Source organism: Solanum tuberosum, unplaced genomic scaffold (genome assembly GCF_000226075.1).
Source record: "Solanum tuberosum cultivar DM 1-3 516 R44 unplaced genomic scaffold, SolTub_3.0 scf00237, whole genome shotgun sequence".
NCBI lineage: Eukaryota > Viridiplantae > Streptophyta > Magnoliopsida > Solanales > Solanaceae > Solanum > Solanum tuberosum.
The window spans coordinates 103535-126351 of record NW_006239161.1 but is presented as its reverse complement, the minus strand read 5'-3'; the positions used below and the strand labels follow the sequence as shown (position 1 = coordinate 126351).

General features: G+C 36.9%; 1 pseudogene; it reads right to left on the bottom strand.

Moving 5' to 3' along the window:
* Window positions 1–4640: 4640 nt before the first annotated feature.
* LOC102604103 (probable phospholipid-transporting ATPase 8) lies at window positions 4641–20620 on the bottom strand (annotated as a pseudogene).
* Window positions 20621–22817: the final 2197 nt, after the last annotated feature.

Below are 22817 nucleotides of genomic sequence, written 5' to 3'. Positions count from 1 at the left end.
TAGATATAAATTTTTCAATTTTTAAAAAACAAAATTTGCATATTGAGAAACTACATATACTATAAATTACTATAATATTTGTTACCCTTAATTTCAGTTGATAAGGTTGTGCAAGTAAGATATCTTGTTTAGTTGGTTAAAGTTCAATTTGATTAAACTGAAACTTAAATAAACTTTTGTTTTGATTGTTCTAAACACCTTTCCTCTCATATGACATATTTTGTTCTCGTGGAATGCTACAAAGTTTTGTCCATCTACAATTGTACCCTTATTATTCTTGTTTTTATTAAGAAATTATATAACACTAGAATTTTATGGTTTTATTTTCTGGATGGTCACTCAACTCAACCCTTTCAATAAGAACTTTTATGGTTTAAGTTGCTCTATCATATTGATTTTCAGCTTTGTGATGGCTAATATGAAATTGTATAAGAATTGTTTCAACACCACTTTGTATTTTGACAAATACAAACTTTCTCATTAAATTCTTTTAATAATGGATATTATCATAAGATGGATGTGAACGGTGCAACAACTGTTGGAGTAGGCAGTAGAACTTGAATACTTGATGAAGAGAGGAAAAGAAACCAAAACATTATGGGGAAATGTGGAAAATAAAGGCAAGGTGGTGCGCTGGTTGTTCAATTTGAGGCTGAACGACAAGATGATGCACTGACTGTTTAGTTTGAGGCTAAACGAGAAAAAGGTATGCTGGTTGTTGAGTTTGAGGCGAAACAACAAGATGTTGCGTTGGTTGTTCAGTTTGAGTCTAAACAACAAGAGGGTGCGGTGTATGTTCAGTTTGAGGCTAAACGACAAGTCTTTTACGTAATGATGTTGAGATTCCAAAATTCCCTTAATATGAGTTTAAATTTCTAAAAACAACCGTGTTGATTCTAGATCCTCACTCACTCTTCTAATAGCTTAGAAAATATAATCCAACAAACATTGAATTTGGAATGTATTAAGGAAACTTATTTTCCTTATCGAAGTTATTTTTCTAATTTTAAAAGAATCTAGTAGATGTTTCGCTAAACAACTCAAATATTATGTAACATTCACAGATCCTCCTTAAAGGTGTCTATATAAACTACTCTCCCTCTTTCTTTTTTTGCTTATTCATTCTTCTATTCATACAAAAAGTTCCTTCTAATTTTCAGATGATGTAGAAGAAAAACAACAGGCGGTGATTCCATCTTGAATATCCCCCTTGAGAGGCGCCTATATAAACCACTCTTCATCTTCTTTTTTAGCTTACTCATTTTTCTCATCATATAAAAAATCAGCTATATTTTCAAATAACGTAGGAGGAAAACCAACAAGGCGACGGTTCCATCAGGTAAGATGCATTTTAGGGGGTGCTATATGAGGAGGTACACCTCTGAGATTAGAGATTCCACCCAGAGGAGAACTGGTTAGCTCAGAACTTTTGATACACTAGAAGAAGTTGCTAAGGTTTACGATCAATGACGAGGAGATATCATGGCAACATGAGGTAATTATTTGTTTTCGAGATAACCTATGAAACAATAGAGATTTTCTTGAGAATTTTATTTGCAAAAAAACAATAGAAGAACAAATCAAAAAAGAGTTCAAGCATTTTTATGGATATTCAAAGAAACAAAATGATGATTCATCGTGCTACGAAATATTGCTGCACTTTTTTGTTGATCTATGAGTAAAATCTATATTTCTTTTCGAAAAAGAATTAAGAATCTACACATCTTGATTGAAAAGGAACATTTTGATCTTTACATCTCAATCAGGAAAAAAAATCAAGGATCTATACATCTTGATCAGAAAAGAATTGAGGATCTATACATCTTGATCTGAAAGGAATCATGGATCTATGCATCTCGATAAAAAAAGAATCAAGTTCGAACAAGAATCAACCCAAAAAAGAAAAAATGAAAAATCAATAAATAGGTTTCTTGAAATAAACGAGGCCGACTCTCTCGTATTCATTTTTTCCTTTTATATTTTTTGAATTTAAAAGGAAATTAAAAGCAAAAGGGACCTGCGAAATGTCATGCATTCAATATTCGATGATGGTTTCACATGCTCCCTAACGGTGCAATGGTGATCTCATGATTTAGAGGCATAGTGTTGTAGTCGTCGTTAGCATCACCTCAAAAAGTTCATGGTCTCTTTTTGGCTTCTTCATTTTTGAAAGCTCACTGCACCGCAATCTCGTAGGAAGGCGACCTGAAAGCGTATTGAGAGCAAATGATTGGAGTTATCATTATTATCATCACTTTCGATCTTACAAATAGACTTCTTGAGAAAATCTCCGAGGTTATCTTGAGGAAATTTAGTTATAACTCTTATATCCTCGTAGCCGCATCCTACGCCTTAGCAGCTTCTTTCGAAGCATAAAAAATTACGAGCAAGACATTTCTCCTCTGGACGAGATCTTTAATCACAGTTGTGTACCTCCCCCATGACATCATCGTGACACCTTATAATGCACCTCACCTGAGGGAATCTTCGTCTATCAATGACTATTTAGTATGTATGTGGTGCCTTTCAAACTATCAAAATTCAATTGATATCTGAATCAATTCTTTGTGAATGATAGTTTAACAAGTATGCACTAACCAAGTAATCTCTTTGTACTGTTTAATGTTTGTCATCTCTTATCCTAACTATGCAAATAAGTTTCAAATTTGATGGGAAAAGTATGTGATTTCTGTAATTTGCCCTATATATATACTAGATGGGCATTGGCCCATGCCCAACATTTTGCGTTCATAAGTGATTATTGATCCTTGGTTATATATATATATATATATATATATATACTAGATGGGCATTGGCCCGTGCCCAACATTTTGTGTTCATAAGTGATTATTGATCCTTGGTTGTTTTGCATAGTCACTTGGTGCTGCAAAATGAGAGTACAAAAGAAACTAAAAGAAAGAAAAATAGCATATGCATAAGCATAAAATTGAATGTTGCAACGATCTTATCCAATAATGTAGCTCCAATCTAATCAAAGTACGGACAATCCTCAAGATCACAAATTTTATCAAATAGCTTTTAATATCACAGAGTTGTAGTTACATAAACACGTTTAACGCAAAGAAAAATAGCATATGCATAAGCATAAAATTGAATGCTGCAACAATCTTATCCAATAACGTAGCTCCAATCTAGTCAAAGTACGGGCAATCCTCAAGATCACAAATTTTATCAAATAACTTTCAATATCACAGAGTTGTAGTTACATAAACACATTTAACGTACAATCAAGTTAGTATATCTATAAACAAACTTGAGTAATGTTTGCCTCGTACATAAGGTTGTGCTAGTTTTTGGCTATGACAATGTCTGCTAAGGAATAAACATGACCAACTTCAATAGTTGTACCGACCATTTCTAGCACTCTTCTCTTTATGAGAAGATTTGAAGAAGTGAATGTTAGAAAAGATGTTTGGAGGACAATTGAGAAATAAAATAGAACAAAAGGTTCTTTCAAAAGGTCCTCAATTGAAAAGATCCAAAGATTAAATTACTTGAGTAATGTTTGCCTCGTACATAAGGTTGTGCTATGATAATGTCTGCTAAGGAATAAACATGACCAACTTCAATAGTTGTACCGACCATTTCTAGCACTCGTCTCTTTATGAGAAGATTTGAAGAAGTGAATGTTATAAAAGATGTTTGGAGGACAATTGAGGAATAGAATAGAACAAAAGGTTCTTTCAAAAGGTCCTCAGTTGAAAAGATCCAAAGATTAAATCTTTGTCGGTATTTCCACTCTTATAACCAATCCAATGGATGGAAAGAAAGTTGTTTCCGCGACTTCACTTGCACATACCAAACCTTTCCCATAGAGTGACAATTGTGTTTAATTTCATGTACTCCTCCATAACTGTTTATCTGAAAATAGTACACCGAAAAGAATTCTCAAAACAAATAAAAAGAAGCATGCCCTGTAGAAGCTAATCTGTACTTACGAACCCAATGGGAGAAGAGCCTTAATATATTAAAATAGTGCATTAAATTTGAAAGTTGTACCTGCAAGCAAAATGACACCAGAACACATGCAGTCTCATGCAATCCATATTCTATCCATATAAAAAAGGAATTAGAGATACTAAATAAGCAACATAAACACAATTCATATTAAAAATAAGAGATACTAAATAAGTATCACAAACATAATTCTTTTGGTTATTTTAATCCTTTCGAGGAAGTAAGCAATACATTGCTCCTCAAATGGCTCTTGCTTTTCACTACCTCGAGAAAATATCAACCAACAGAAAGAAGTCCTGCCAGGGATTCTTCACAACTAAAAGAGCTGAAATAAAACAGAATCGATAAACCACACCCCAAAAGGGCAAAATAGGAAAATGTGGATGTATTCTTGGCTGCTGGATTAGTAAACCACGTTCGCATCTTTGAACAGAACTTCTGAATATTTAAGATTCCAATACAGGAAACAAACTAAATCAAAGATTTACGTGTCAACCATCTTGCCACTCTGATGATTCAATTCATGCAGTGTAATTCTGCTTTGTGTTCTTTCAAAGAACTGAAATGCAAGTTGTCTTGCTGCAATGACAAAGACAGCTTCATCTGGTGACTCTACTTCATAAGAGATCTCACCTATTTTTTGTTCACATCACAAAAACAGTATGACAAATCGCCAGCACTCTAAATTTTTTTGTAATATGTCTCGATGAGACTCGTGGACCCATTAACCATTCATTATATTCTCATCTTTGAAGTTGAATCCTTTAATAGATTTCTTCGAGTTAACAGTAGGGTCACTTGATTCCTACACGTCATTGGAAGTATCGCCTACTTCCTGTGATCCATCTCCTTATTGCTTTGCCAGGGCCCTCTCTATTTCTGTCACAACACGTCCATACACAACACCTGCTATTGAACATTTGACAAACTCCATGGAGTTGCATGTTAAGGTGTTTGTTTTGATTGCGAGTATTGTGTCAACCAACACAAGTTCCTCATTCAGATTAGATGTTCTTGCATGAGTTGGCTAATCTGTTTCCTCATAGTACATCTCCCTATCTTGATTGATGAATATGCTCTGTAAAACCTTCACAATTTCAATAAACACACATAGCGAAATAGGAATCAAGTAACCATACAACATAAAGGCTGTCAAGAAATGAAAAAAATGCAGCCAGTGAAGCTCTTTTAGGATCATAAAACACACTTGTCTTGTCTGGTTGAAGATACCACCTCCTTAGTTTCCCACCAAAAATGTCATTTTTAGTTTCAATCCCAAAAAAGATGGATCCAATAAAAGTTACTGTAATCAAGGTACCAAAAAGGACATATATTTTATCCATCTTTTTCTCAATTCCACTCTTCTTAGAAGGAGGATCTGTAGAATTTTGCATGACTTTTGTGTATGACCAGTAAAAATAACCACACCATAAAGTATTGCGTAGCTTGGAACCTCGCAGAAGTATTTGTTGCACTGAAAGAGGGTTCTGCTGATTAACATAATACAGAGTTCCAATGAAAGTATACAAATTTCATTTGGATCTTCACACTTAACAACAACTTTAAAAGTTTGAGAAGAACTATCGGCTTACAAAGAGGATGTGATATTTAATGCAAGCTTCACCTTAAGGTTAGTCTATCCATCAAGATTGGAGATTTCGATATAACATATTCCATCCTCGTAGCTAGATGAAAGCAAAAGCAAATCAGTGGGGAAATATTGATCCTTGTACACCTTAATAAGATCACCAACTCGTTAACGGTTCCATCTAGTCTCTTGAAAAGTATGATTTTCAGTGTATACATTTACTTTCCGGTTATTGGCCTCAATATCCTGAAAAAGATTGCATAAAAAGAACTAAAATTTTACAAAGAAGGACCAACGAATATATTCCTGAACATGCTTACAACTAACCAAAAGCATGCCAAGTTGCCAATATTTTTTTGTCAAACTGCCAGAACCAAAGGCATGCCAACATAGACTAAGAGCAAACTATTGACCAAAAAGTAAGAGCTACAACCTTGCAATTACACAACTAAAGACATCAGAAAGTCCTAGCGATGTTTCTTCGACATGAAATTCAGACCACTCACATTATAGTACATCTGATTTTACACTTGAGATACATGCATTTTTCATCCATAACTAAGTGATGGCATGAGTGATTCTCTTGGTTATTGCTTTAAAGTTACATGTAGTATATTTTTTTTCTTTCTAAATTTTGTTGTACATTTATGGTGTCAAACAAACAAACATATATTTTGTTGTACGTTTATGGTGTCAAACAAACAGACATATGTATGAATTTTCTTGCATCTTTTTGGTGGAACTAATGCATTATGAACTTGAAGCTAATACAAGCTCTAATGATGGAAAAATTTGCCAAATAATATATCCTTTGGTCCTTGGTTTGATGATAAATTTGGCATATTGTAACATATTAAAAATCAATTTGTTGGGGCGTGCATCGCACGGGCATCACCCTAGAATCTACTTTCTCACAAAGTCCTACCTTAATTATTCCAAATACTTTCAAGGTTATAAGTTCATGAAAAACATATTCCACACAGAGTATGTTACCCTGATAAATAACATGAATCAAGATCTAATGGTGTGATACTGCATGTCAATAAGCAAACGAAAACCTTTAAAATTATGAGAAATTGAACTCCAAATAGACACCTAAAAATTAAAATAGCCAATTGAATCCAATGACAGCATGAAGATAGGAAATCAATATTCTCTAGAACCAATTTAGGATTCTATTTGTAATACTATGTGATGTGTTCGTTCACCAAAAGAAGACAATTATTTCATAAAAACTCAAGAAAAATATGAGCAAATTAGAAAAAAGAGGCTCAAATTGGAGTGCTTACCGGTAAATAGCAAAACACTCACATGAACTAACTTTAAATAGCTATTTCATATTCCCGAGTCTCCTGACAAATATCAAATTCAAGAAACATGAAACGGTAGAACTAAGAAGCCATAAAAATGACATGCAAACAACCAATATAAAAATTTTCAAATCAAAGACTACCTTTAAGGTAGTATTGGTTCCAATCGTCTGAAAATATAAAAGACCCATAAATTTTTTGGAAAAAATGATGAGAAAGACGGGGAGCCCTCTGAGTAACATTGATAAAGGACCAAATTGAAGCTTACGGCCATTGTTGAAGAGGGATTTGAGATTTGAGGTTGTAAGCTTTTGATTAGTAAAAAGGATGCGGTTAGAAGCAAAACTTGGAAATATGGACACGGTTATCACACGTGTTTAGAGTAGAGAAGAAGAGGTGAAAAATGTTTAATAAAATGGGCTAATGCATGAAATCCAACTCAATGAAATGGGTCCATTACATAGTACAACTTATATTGCATCAGGTACAATTAGTTATTGCTGTGTTAGTCCTTTCTTGTTGGCTTATAAATAAGGTTAATATATATATATATATATATCACCGGAACCATTTCCAATTGAGATCCTCATCGCAATAGGTTTCATCACAATGTTCCAAAACAAATGCAAATAGGCATGTTCACACAATTAATGAGAAAATGACAATTTCATATCAACACACAATCCATATCAACGCAAATATGATACAACACCAATAATGAGTCAATATAACCCGTGAATCCATCCACAAAGTATAACACACCAATTTACTATCAAGTTGCCTCTTTATTACCCATTTTTATCATTACAATCATTCCATATGAACATGTAACCACAAATATCAAACCCTTCACCAAATCCCGTTACTACCCAACACACAATAAGTAAATACAAGATTCTATAGATTTAACCAAGGTCAAGAAATTCACTTGCCTCAAGACATCAATACGAATTTTGCACTAGCAACACCGATATCAAGAATTTTGGAAGATAGGGACAAATTGTCCCAAACACCCATTTCCAAAAATGAGGGTTACATATGACATTTGTACAAAAATGTGTTACTCAAAGAATTTGAAACTTACCAGTGAAAATCATTTTAAAAATGGAGTTAAATCAAACCATAATCACCATTTTTATTAAAACCTTTAGTTCTTGAAAACTCCCAAACTTTAAAGTTCAAAATCCCTAATTTGATGTTTAAAATTATGAAGAGTAAATGGGAAATGAAGATTTAGGGTAATAAATACTTAAAAGATTATCACGAAATTCCTATTTGAAATCGCCTAACAAGGGTTTTCCAAGTCCAAAATTGGTGAAAATAGGAAAAATCCTATTTTGGAAGAAAACATATTGCTAGTCTTTTAATTCTCTGTGTTCCCTGCTTGAGTCCCACGAACGTGGAGGTGAAAGCTTATTACCTATCATGAATGCAGAAAGAACACCGCGAATGTGAAGGCCAGACACTTCCCCCTTTGCAATCGAGGTCAAGACTTTGCGAAAGCAGTGGTCAGACCACACGACTTTTCGGTAATGGGAATAAATTTCTTGTACGCAAAGGAATATAACAGACACCAGCAACAACAATCTACACAAGGCACAAAACTTCACCGAAAATTTTCAAAAATGACCTTCCAGTTCATTATATTATTTCCCACTAGAAACCATGTTCATCTTCAAACATAAAGTAAAAAAAAGTACCTGAAGCTTAAAAAAGCTGAGGATATCTAGAACGCATGTAAAACTTCGTCTCCTATCACGACCCAGGGGTACCCCCTAGATGTAACAAGGCGTACAAGACCCTGAGAGGCCTCATACTTCCCCTTAGCATCTTACAACATAAGATAATAGAAATGAGCGGAAATTTAATAAATTTTCATAACATCAAAGTCTCATAAAATGAAGCAGAAGTCTTATACACTTTGTCTCAAACCAACTAAAACATGAATATTCTTTGTCACACAGCCCATACAATAGTTCTAACATAAAAATAAATACATAAAAAGGAAAGGGTGATCAAGTCCTCGATGCTATGAGGACTCACCAAAACCTCCCTTTTTGCTCTACCAGGAACCTAACCACGATGATGGAAGTCAATATCTCCGGACCCTATATTTGATAAGAATGCAGGCAAAAATATGCGTTAGTACAAATATGATGGCTAGCATAATCATCAACATAAGCATAATAGAGGCATTAGTCAACATAAGACATATACCAAAATCATAATAAGTCATAAGCATAAGAGACATCATTATAAGACATAGGCTATAAGCAAAAGAGATAACAACATAGTCATAGGCATAATCAATGCATCTTGTTTAGCATGACATAAGAGAAACACTTCATAAGTCACCTCAAGGCAAGCTTGTGCAATGCATGGATAAGACCCCATAATCTCACCCATGCTAAGAAAGTCACTTTAGGCCCTCATTCGTATTTATCATCTTTTGATCTCATACTTAGCTTATTTCTCATAGACAAGGGAACATTCACCTTTAGTCACACATGTATTGGAAGGGCCTTTCAAGCTACAATGCAAACTAGGCATACATCATACAAGTAAACCTCATATCAAAACATACTTACAATACTTCCTTGAAGTAATCTTGTTTCATCATATACATGCTACTTTGATTAGTGACTTGTCCCTCATATTCATACTAGTCATGGAAGAATACCTCTTTACTAGTCCACCACACATCATCACTCATGAATGGTTATGAATTACCAATTCAAGGCTATCAAGGAAAAACACCTTACTTATGTTAGACCAAGCTATCACGGAAATCACTCTATCATGCAAGTCCAAGCTACTCAAGGAAGGGTAACATTGCTCAATCCAAGCTACCAATGATATGGTGTGGCCTAACCAAGTCAAGCTACCATGCAAAGCACTCTATTGTGCTTAGTTCAAGCTAACCATTGGAAAGGTACTATTGCTTAATCCAAAGCTATCCATGAGGACTCCTAACTCAAGCTACAAAGCTTGGTCTTATCTTACCAAGTCAAGATATTCATGAAGGGATATCTTATCACTACTTCAAGCTACCTTAGTTCTTACATGAAGCCTTTGAACACTAACGAGATACTTTCTTTAAGCATGTCTTAGTTCATTAAGAAGGCTCATTAAATCATGCATGAGCAACTATCAGCATCCATGATCACTTTTACTCTTAGATTCATTTTAGGCAATTATCATGAGATATACTTGGGAACCCGAACTCAACTAGTGTAAATGGTCTCCATCCCATGAGATATATTTGGAAACCCAGACTCAACTAGCCTATAAGGATTCCATTTGGAAGCCGAACTCAACTAGCGTATAAGCTTCCATGTCATATTCAATATCATAATCATAGACACTTTACCCTCAAAGTGTTCATAAGGCATTTACATAGGTTTTATAAGAACATGCATAATCTCGTACATTCATAATATAAGTCATGTGGGTAAGCCTTCCACAACAACACCATATACAATCAACATTCATCATATAGCTTCCCTCTTAAAGCCTTACTAGTCTTAACTCATCATATTAGCTTTACTCTCAAGCCCTACTAGTTGTTATTCAACATATAAACTTTATTCTAAAATCCCTAACAATAGTCATTCATCATGCATGCCTTAGTCTCAAGAAAATTCTAATCATCATAGCTTACAAGTCATAATTCATGTACATATACTTGATTTCATTCAATTCACATCTATGTACTTCAATCTTAAGCAATCTAGTCATACTTCATCATTTTACCCCAATCTCTATCTCTTCTAACCATGGTTCATCATACATACATTAATCACATTCAATTCATGTCTATATGCTTAACTATCAAGAGATATACAATATACTTCATCAATTCTAGAAGATTACATCTAAATCCTCAATTTCCCCTTTCATGGCATAAAACCCACTTACTTCAATTTCATCTCTCTAGATATGGTTTAGGAATGTAAACATGTAATTTCATCTTAAAAACATGATAGATTACTAGTTCAATCATAATTGATCATTATCCACTCAATTGGATCAACAAACAACAATACCTACAATATGGGAAGAAACCCTAACTAGAATTGGGGATTCATCTTCACAATTGGGGAAAACACGGGGGCTTCATGGATGAAAGGAATCCATTCATGAATAATACATCATGCCTTGATTACAAAGCCTACCAAGCTTGAAAAAATGGATACTTGACCTAGCTTGACCCTCTTCTTCTTCACTTTCTAGGGAGAGAATATTTGAGAGGATGAAATTTGGGATTCTTTTGGGGTTTTGGAAATAATGAATTAATTGGGGTGGTTAAAGGGTTAAAATAGCTTATATATGTGTACTAAGACTATACAAAATGACCTCACTTAATACCCATTTAATTAGAAATTTCCCAAAATAACCCTCATTAGGCAGCCTAGTGCCAGGCACTACGAGAGGCTCCACATGCCATAGTCCTCACCACTGGCCGTGGTCCTGCTCGTTGTCCTTGGACCAGTGGCTAGGCCACCATGCCTTGGCCTCGACAAAATGAAGGCATTTTCACGGGCCTTCCCACGAGTCGTGGTCCTCACCACTGGCTGTGAAGTGGCTCGTGAAGATGAGCCATCTAAAGGCAGCCTCAAAGTAGTTACTGCCTTAGCCATCACGGACCACAACACGAGCCGTGGTCCACACCATCGGCCGTGGTGGTGGTCGTGAAGTGGGGCAGTGTCTTGGAGACTTGGGGCAGCCTTGGCCCTTGCCCTTTTGCCTTGGCTCTTGTCCTCTAGTCTTGACTCGTTGTACTCATACTTTGCCCTAGTTGGCCTACTAGACTACGGGGTGTTACATCTCCCAAGTTGCCTATCCAACTGAACAATGTTTTCACTACACTTTCACCTAAGAAACCTCCTTGTTACTAAGATTTCGAACCTGCCTATCTAATATGGCTATATGCTCCTTCTCAAAAGACAAGTATGGACCCAACACTACTAAATCAAGTGAAATCACATGAGACTCATCCCGCACATGCTTTTCAATCATTGCAGACATGGAAAACAAGATACATAACTGACAAGCTAGGAGGGAAGGCCAACTTATAGGATATCTCTCCAATCCATCCCAAAATATCAAAAGGGCCAATGAATCTACGGTTAAGCTTTCCCTTATTCCTGAATTTCATCACACCCTTTATGGGCGACATTCTGAGCCAAACATGATCGCCTTTCATAAAGTCTAGATCTTAAACCGTCCTATATGCATAACTCTTATGTCGACTCTGAGCCATCACCAACCTACTCTAAATCAAACAGATCTGCTTCTTGACATCTGTAAGTAAGTCTTTATCTAATGATTCCGTCTCAACTTCATCAAACCAACCGATCGGAGATCTACACCTCCCACTAAACAACGCCTCAAATAGGTCCATCTGAATATTGGAATGGTAGCTGCTGTTATAGGCAAACTCAGCTAAGGGAAATTTTTGATCCCAATGAGCACCAAAATCAATCTGACATACTCTAAGCATGTCCACTAACACTAGAATCATTCGGTCAGACTATCCATTTGTCCGAGGGTGAAAAGTTGTACTCATGTCTAGTCGAGTACCCAAACCATGTTGTAAGGCCCTCTAGAAGTGAGAAGTGAACAGTGAATCTGTATAAGAGACAGTAGAAATATGCACTCTACGTAGTCGAACTATCTTACTGATGAAGAGTGAGATAACATCTATGCCGTGTATATCACGTGAACTCTGTTGAAATAGGTGGACTTGGTCAACCTATCAACAACCCCAAATATAATCATAGCACCCACAGTGGTAGGCAAACCTACTACAAAGTCCATGGTGATACGTTCCCAGTTTCAAGTAGGAATGGGCATCTTGTGAGACACATCTTTAGCCCACTGATGCTCACATTTGACCTGCTTGCAAGTCAAATACATAGACACAAACTAAAAAATGTCATTTTTCATACCGCACCACCGGTAATGCTGACTCAAATTGTGGTACATCTTGGCCGCTCCCAGAGGAATTGAGTATCTAGAACAGTGAGCCTCCTCTAAGAACAACACTCCATCCGAATTACTTTCCTAACTTCACCCCTTAACACATTGTATCGAATCATGCATAACTTCTCATCATCAAACTGTCGCTCTCTAATCTACTCAACCAAAGAAGACCTATCTTTAAAAAAGGAAATAACACCACTCTTCTATGAAATAGCAATCAAACAAAACTATTGGCTAATCTATGAACATCTTTTGCCAAAAGTCTTTCCTCAACACTAATCGCAACAGGACTCCCCATGTGAAAAGTTTTCCTAATCAAAGCATCAGCCACCACATTGACCTTTCGTGGATGATATAGAATAGTCATGCCATATTACTTCATCAGCTCGAGCCATTTACGCTACCTTAACTTCAGATCTCTCTGAAGATATACTGGAGACTCTGATGATCAGTGAAGACCTCAAAATGCATCCCGTACAAATAGTGAAGCCATATCTTAAGAACTCGAACGACTGAAAACCTACACTCTACCAAGTCAATCTGGTCAATGACGCTACTATGGTAGAGAAACCCTGCACAAACTGTCTATAGTAGTCTTCTAACCCCATAAAACTCCAAATCTTGGTAGGAGAAGTAGGTCTCATCAAGCCTCTAATTGCGTCAATCTTGGCTAGATCCTCTCTAATACCTTTTTTGGACACCATGTGTCCTAAAAGGCTCACAAAATCAAGCCAGAACTCACACTTTGAAAACTTTGAATACAACTTCTCTACCCTCAACCTCTGAAGCACTATCCTCAAGTGTCGAACATGGTCCTCCTCAGTCTTGGATTACACCAAAATATAATCAATAAAGACAATCACAAATGAATCCAAAAATAGTTGAAACACCCTGTTCAACAACTTTATGAACGTTGTAAGGACATTAGTCAATAAGCCTCAGACGTAAAATAGAAGAAGGAATATCACGATGATCTGGGCTCGTAACCTACCCAAGTGTAGAAGCAATGTAGTGAGTACCAAGCAATACGATACTCAACAAGCAAACCACTAACTCGAGGTAAATCCATATAAAATACATGTACTCCCAACAATCCAAATGAACCTCCACAACTACAACCTACACAAAATCAACCTAACCTAACAGTTCACAGTTCATATAGCATATAGAACGAATAACAACACTTCAACATATATGGGTAACCAATACCCAATATTAGATTCATCAATCACAAGTTCCACAATAAGGACTCATAGTTCGCAAATGGTAATGATGTTCAATGAAATGAAATGTCAAGTAAGGCGATGGATGTATGTCCTACTAATACACATCAACTGAATATTAGGTCAAACCCATGGGGTATGCAGAAGGTCCATGTACTAGCGAAAATCATTTTCCATCGGCAAAATCATCAATCACTGGAACTATTTCCCATCGGCATCACCAAAACAATTTCTAATCGACATATTCGGAACCATTTCCCATCGACATCCTCATCATAATAAGTTTCATCATAGTGTTTCTAAACCAATGCAAATAGGCATGTTCACACAATTAATCAGAAAATGACAATTTCATATCAATACACAATCCATAACAACAAATCTATGATACAACACCAATAATGAGTCAATATAACCCCTCAAATTATCCACAAAATGTCACACACAAATTTACTATCAAGTATCCTCTTTATTACCCATTTTCTTCATTAGAATCATTCCTTATAAACATGTAACAACAAATATCGAACCCTTCACCAAATCTCATTACGGCCCAATACACACTAAGAAAATATGAGATTCTATATACATAACAAAGGTCAAGAAGTTCACTTGCCTCAAGAAATAAAATGATCACCCTGGTACTTGAGCTTTCCCCTTCCTTGGGTCTCCAATTCAACACAATCTAGTCAAATAGAGAATCATAAGAAGAATTTGAAACTAAGAACACCACCCATATCAAGAATATTGGAAAATGAGGACAAACTGACCCAAAAAACTTATTTCTTAAAATGAGGGTTAAATCTGGAAATTTGTATAAAAATATGCTACCTAAAGAATTTGGAACCCACTGGTGAAAACCATTTTAAAAATAGAGCTAAAATCAAACAATGATCACCATTTTTATCAAAACCTTAGGTTCTTGGAAACCCCCAAACTTTAAAGTTCAAAGTCATAAAAAGTAAATTGGAAATGAAGAGTTAGGGTAAATCGCCTGTAAAGGGTTCTCCAAGTAAAAAAAAAGGTCAAAACAGGGAAAGTCCCCAATTTTGGAAGAAAACATACTCCCAGTCATTTAATTCTCCATGTTCGCGGCATGAGGCTTACGAACACGAAAGTCAAACCTCAGTACCCGTCATGAATGGAGACAGTGCCCCGTGAATGTGACATTCAACTCGCCCGACCTTTCACAAACGCGATAGGACTTCCACAAACCCAAAGGCCAGTCACTTTGCCCTCTGAGATCACGGTCAAGGCCTCACAAAGGCTGAGGTTATATGACATGACTATTTGTGAACGCAAATGGGCTCTGCAAATGCAAAGGAATATAACTGACACCAACAACAACAATTCACCCAAGGCACAAAAATTCACAAAATAGGCTCTAGATATTCGTTTGTAGCCTTGTATACACAAATAGAATATGCTACCCAACTAAATTCGGAATTTTGGGGTCAAGATGGCCACAAAATCTAGCCTAAAGTCACACTTTGAGAATTTTGCATGCAACTTTTGTTCCCTCAACATCTGAAGCATTGTCCTCAAGTGTCAAACATGGTCCTCCTCGGTTTTGGAGTACACCAAAATATCATCAATGAAGAGAATCTTAAATGAATCTAATAATGGTCAAAACACCTCATTCATCAACTCCATGAACGCAAAAGGGGTATTAATCAACCCATAAGACATCACCAAGAACTCATAATGGCCATATCGAGTCTGAAAACCTGTCTTAGAGACTTCCCAGGCCCTAATCCTTATAGAAGATAACTGGACCTCAAATCTATCTTAGAGAAAAATGATGTTCCCTAATGCTGATCAAGCAAATCATCATTGCGCATGAGAGATAATCGTTCTTCATTGTCACTTTGTTCAACTACATGTAATTGATACATATCCTTATAGTTCCATCCTTCTTTTTCACAAACAAGACCAGAACACCCCAAGGTGACATACTAAGGCGAATAAATCCTTTACTCAACAAATCCTGCAATTGATCCTTCAACTCATTCAACTCTACTGGGGCATACAATAGAGAGAAATATAAATGGGCTTAGTGCCTGGATCCAAATCAATAGTAAAATCAATATCTCTATCGGGAGGAACACCTGAAAGATCAATAGGGAATATATCTTGAAACTCCTGAAGCATGGGAATGGTCTCCATAAGAGGTGACTCAACACTATTGTTCTGACTAAATTCTAGGTAAGACAAACACCCTCTATTCACCAATCTCTAAGCATAGAGGAAGGAAATGACCTTGCTAATGTAATAACCATTAGCACCAACCCTCAGAACACCAATGTCACGCCTCGAGACTACCCCCTAGGCGCAAAACGGGACCTAGGATCACAAGTGATCCCAAGCTAATCCCGAGTTTGGCATATTAGATGCATACTGAAATACAACTAAGTAGAAACGTAATTGTGAAGTGAGTTAAGACTAAAAGAAATTCAAGTGAGAATATAACTAAATGTCAATGGGGAACAACCCAAAACAATTGAATACTAACTCTATGCCTGAAAGCCTCTAATACTGATGAGCTGCTGGGACAAGTCCCCAACTAACTCTAAAAGTACTGAAACCTGATAATGGGTTAACTAAATCAAACACATAAACAAACGTTCTCAAACTATGAGGATTCACCATTAAAGCTGCTGAGTATGGAGTAGAAGTTGAACTAAGCATGATATGGATGTGGAGCGCCTAAACCTACATCATACATTGATGTAGCGCAAAAAGTATGCATCATAACTTTGAATGTACTGAGCATGCAATATATAGATACTAAGATGAACACTATATACTGAACATGGAAATGATATGTTGAGATATAACTGAAAGTTGAACTAGATGCAATGACCAAGTACTAATCATGAAAATAACATGTTGAACTTAATACTAAAGTAAATGCCAATAACATGGTCAATGCAATAAGAGTCTGACTGTGGGAGATACTATTAATTGACATAATCCATGTGAGATAAACAAGGAGTCTGATGTATATGCCCCATCGATAGGACCCAATATACCTTGCTAAAGGTATAAAGGCATAAATGTGGCGTGATCACTAAAAGCTGATGCCCAACATAGGGGACCTCTGCACCTATGTTGGTACATTGTTCTGGGACTTTGAGGCTACGCTGAACCCTAGTCCAACTCGATGCTAAGTCTACTCCCAACTGAATATGTATGGCTAAAATGCAACTGAAATACTGAGTAGCTAAAAATACTGAAATGTTATCTGAGAATGTAACATATATATACCGAAAGATATGGCAGTTGATTCTAAAGCATGATTTTCTTACTGATCTACCTTGCAAGTATAATTTAAGAGATACTAATAATTAATACAAGCTAGGGTTTGGAGTTCTATACATGGGGCTACATTAATTCTCCAAGAAAGCATGTAACCAATTTAATGGAAACTATATCAGCTATATTACAATGTATCCCCAAGATTTAGAAACCCTAAGTCTGAGCAATTGATGAGAATTCAGAAACTGACTGAATTCTAGGGACCTAATGGGGGAAAGGAACCCATTAATGAAATCCCACATACCTGGTGACGAAACCTACAGAGAAATCCTTTGGATTTTGGAGCTTAAGTTAAAGAAAACCTCTACTTGTTCTTGGGAGAAACTATCCCTTTTTCTCTTCTTTTCTTTCAAAATTGGATGATTTGGGAGAATGAGGGGTTTAGGTAGTTTCTGACTAGATTATTAGGTTTAGACTGAGTAAAATGACTTAGTTTAAGCACCAAACAACGTAGTTTAATTACCAAATGCATAGGGAAAAAGGCCAATGCGACCCTAATTTAAATGCTGATGAAGTGACTTCAAGAGAGGCTATCTAGAGCACCACGGCCCATCAAGTGGGTCGTGAGGATGCTCTACCCGATAGGTTTTCACTATTTCAAGAATAACTTTTTAGTCCAAGCTTGTAATTAGGCAAACTCGGTGACATTGAAAAGAGGACTCAGAGATCTTTAATTTGATAGGTCATGAGCCACCTGATTCATTTTGTTTAGAAAGATATGGTCATTTGAAGTTGACCCAAAAGTCTAAGTTATAAGTCGCCTTCACGGACGACTTTACGGTGCGTGTTAAGCTTCATTGACTTTCTAGGCATTCATGGTCCTTCATAGTGGCCTTGGGGGTGCAACCTCACTTTAAAATTACGAGGTGACATTCAATAAGATCTTCAGAGGTCGTTTAGATCATCACAACCCGTCTAGTGGGTCGTGATGCTGCCCTATCCGACATGGATTCACTAGAACGAGCATAACTTTTTATTCCGAGCTCGAAATTAGGCAAACGTGGTGGCGTTGGAAAAAGGACTCAAATACCTTAATTTGATAGGTCATGGGCCACTAATTTCATTTTGTTCTTAAATATATGATCGTTTGGAGTTTCCCCACAACTGAAGACCTAATAAGTCCCCTTCACAGATGACTTCACAGTCTGTGTGAAGCTTCGTAAACTGTTTAGACATTTATGGTCCTTAACCAATGACTTGGGGTGGGATCTTATTGATGGGGAGGGGGGGGGATTTATGCAACCCACCAGATGGGCTGTCCAAGTTACCACAAATCGTCTGGGTGTTTTTCGAGGTGAAGCCTCCCTGTGGCAGGTGCTCGAAGACCTTAATGAGCCCTTTAAAGGACCGTGGTGCCCTACACGACCCGTCTAGGGCTTCGTGGAGGGTTCCATGGTCCATTTTTTGGGCTTATGACTTGTATATTTTAACCATTCTAGCTATTCTCTAAGCCAATGTGTTAGAAGCTCAGTTTGGAGGAAAGAGCTGCATACCCTACCAATTGAGTACTAGAGGTTGATATTCAACTGATTTGAGTGCCATGAATCATGCAAATATGCTGAAATGCAATGATAATAGAGGGAACAAGATACTGAGATTGAAATTACACAAGATTAATTAAAAGACCGGAGAGGAACTATTACCTCAAGCTGAAATGGAATCGGAAGGAAAAAGGTGAGGATACTTTGCCATTATGGCTTCCTATGCTTCCCAAGTAGCTCCCTCTATAGACTGACTCCTCCACAAAACCTTTACTAAAGCGACATCCTTATTTCTCAACCTACGCACCTGATGGTCAAGAATTTCAATTGGAACCTCTTCATAGGTGAGGCTATCCTTCACAACCTCACTCTCTAAGGGTACTTTGATGTCAGATCACCCACACACTTATTGAAATGTGAAAGACTGGATGAACTGCTGCTAATTATGTTGGCAAATCTAACTCATAAGGCACATTACCAATTTTTCAAGATTCTGTAAGGACCTACATACCTGTGACTGAGCTTACCTTTCTTTCCAAATCTCATCACCCCTTTCATCCGTGACACCTTCAGGAAAACCCAATCGTCGATTTCAAACTCTAAGTCTCATCTTTTTACATTTGCATAGGACTTTTGACGACTCTGAGATGTTTTTAGTCTATCTCTGATGAGCTGAACTTTCTCCATAGCCTCATGAACCAAATCTGGCCCAATCAAGGCCGCTTTACCTACTACGAACCAACCAACCGAAGACATGCATTTGTGGCCATAGAGTGCCGCATACGGGGCCATCTGAATACTAAAATATAAGGTATTATTATAAGCGAACTCTATGAGAGGTAGGTGATCATCCCAATTACCCTTGAAATCGATCACACAAGCTCTCAACATATCCTCTAAGGTTTGAATGGTTCACTCTTCTTGACTATCCATCTGCGGATGAAATGCTATACTGAGATTTACCTGAGTACCAAGACCTTTCTAAAACGATCTGCAGAAATGAGAGGTAAACTGAGGACCTCTATCCGAAATAATAGACAAAGGAACCCCTTGCAACTTGACTATCTCGCTGATGTAGAGTCTAGCATAATCCTCCAGTGAATCTGTAGTATTGACAACCAAGAAGTGAGCTGACTTAGTGACTCTATCCACTATCACCCAAACAGAGTCATGCTGTCTACGAGTACAAGGTGAACCCGTAGTGAAATCCATGTTTATCACTTCCCACTTTCATGTAGGAATGCTAATCTATTGAGTCATACCTCCTGGTTTTTTTATGTTCGACTTTAACTTGTTGACTGTTAGGACACTTAGACATAAAATCTGCGATGTCCATCTTCATACCGTTCCACCAATAGATTTTTCCTAGATCACGGTACATCTTAGTAGCACCCGGATGAATAGAATATCTAGAATTATGGGCTTCTTTAAGGATTTTCTGCCTCAACTCACCCTCATTAGGGACATATAAGAGACCACCCTGATTACGAAGTACACCATCTCCCCCTTGGGAGAATACCTCAACCGTCTACTGATGAAATGCACCTTCAACTGAAGCAATATAAGATCATTATCTTGTTTCTCCTTAGCCTCTGCTACCAACGAAGATTCTGACCCATTTTGAATTATCACACCACCATCTGAGGTGTTCATACGACAAACTTCTAAATGAGCAAGCCGGTGAACATGTCTGGCTAATTCTTTCTTCTCTTCCTCAACGTGTGCCACACTACTCATGGATTATCTGTTGATCGCGTCTGCCACTACATTGGCCTTTACCCGGATGGTAGAGCACATTCATGTCATAGTCTTTGAGGAATTCAAGCCATCTTTTTTATGAAGATTCAACTCTTTTTGGGTGAACACATACTTGAGGCTCTTATGATCTGTGGAAACATCAACATGAACACTATACAAGTAAAGTCTCAAAATCTTTAGGGAAAACACTACAGCTACAAATTCGAGGTCATGATTTGGGTAGTTCTTCTCATGGACCTTAAGCTATCTAGAAAGCATAATCTATGACCTTACCTTGCTGCATCAACACACAACCTAAGCTGACCTTGGATGCATCACAATTGAAACGACGCAGGGGTACCCCCTATATGTAATAAGGCGTATAAAACCCCGTGAGGACTCATACAAGCCACTTAGCATATCATAACATAAAGTAATAGAAATGAGCGGGAATTTAAAACCTTTCAATACAATCAAAGTCTTTTATAAAACGAGCGGAAGTCTAACAACATTGTCTCAAACCATATAACATAAGAAGATAAATCTTGGGACGCAACCCATACAACAGTCCAACATGAAAAGAAAGACATAAAAGAGATAGGGTGATCCAATCCTCAAATACAATGAGGACTCACCAAAGCTTTACTTCTTGATCAACTAAGAACCTAGCCACAAGTGTGTGAATCGGGAATGCCGGACCTTACGTTTGATAAGAATGTAGGCAAGAGTATGCATTAGTACAATCAAGTACTAAATATGATGGCTTGCATAAACAACATAATCAAAAGCATTAGTCAACATAAGACATAAGGCACGAGCATAATCAATACATAATAAGCATCATAATGAAAGAGGAATACTCCCTTAAGTAACCTCACTTAAGATTTAACAAGACTTAGGTCGTCCGCCTCTAGTCAAGATTACATCATAGAAGGCATATCTAGCAACACTCCAAACAAGTCACTTCATAACATAATCACATTAATCATACTTACTTTTAAAGATATGGGGATTCCCCTCAATGCCTAGCTTATAAAGGCTAATGGGTATTCGCCTCTGGCGTTACTTACTTTTAAATTCCGGGTACTCGCATCCACATCATTTCATAAGGAGCATGAGTACTCGCCTCCATGTCCATTCATCATAGTAGGAACGTGGGGACTCACCTCTTGTTCAATTCTAAGGAGTATGTGAATCACCTCATATCCTTGTATATGGAGGTCAAGGGTAATCGCCTCTAGCCTCATCATTCATTAAGCATTTTAGTCTAGATTCATTTTAGGTGAGCAAGCCTTTCAACCTAGAATCATTAATGTGAGTAAACCTTTCACATTCATACAATCGTGTTTGTCAATTCATTATAGAAAGTATCCCTTCCAAATTACAACATTATCAATTAACAAATCATAGTCTAGGCTTTACTCTCAAAGCACTACATCTCATGATCATCATCTATGCTTTACTTTCAAGCAATTAACATCATATTGTCCATATATGCTTCAATCTCAAGCAATTCTAGTCATAATTCATCAATCCTATAAGGACGTATCTAACCCATAGAGTTTCCCTTACATGACATCAAACCCAACTATATCAATTCAACCCTAAAATCATAGGATAGGCATGGTTACATATAGTTTCATCTTAAATACATGCAATTCTATGAATTCAATCATAAACAATCATAATCCACTAAATTGGATCAACATTCATCATAACCCACAACAATGGAAGAAACCCTAACTAGAATTGGGAAAAATCTTCTTCAAATTATGGAATTCTAGGGAACTCCATGGGAGGAAGAATCCCATGGATGAAAAGCCATCATACCTTAGTCTCAATGCCCACCAAAGCTTGAAGATTGGTAGACTTGATCTTGACCTAGCTTCAATCTCCTCATTTTTTTTTATTCTTCTTCTACCTTCTAGAGAGATAATATTTAAGAGGAGTTTTGGGGTTTCTTTTGTGAATTGAGAGAATGACTTAACTGAGTGAGTTAAAGGGTCTAAAATCCTTATATAAGTGGTCTAGGTTTAGGAAAAATTGACACCACATTGATTTAATTAAAGCTGGAAAAGACCCATAATCCCCTAAAAATAACTGCCAGTCCTGACCCATGAGACCACAATCGACGGACCGTGGATGGACCTACGGTCCGTCCTGGTCAGTTGTCGTTTGTTGTCAGAGAATTCTGGCC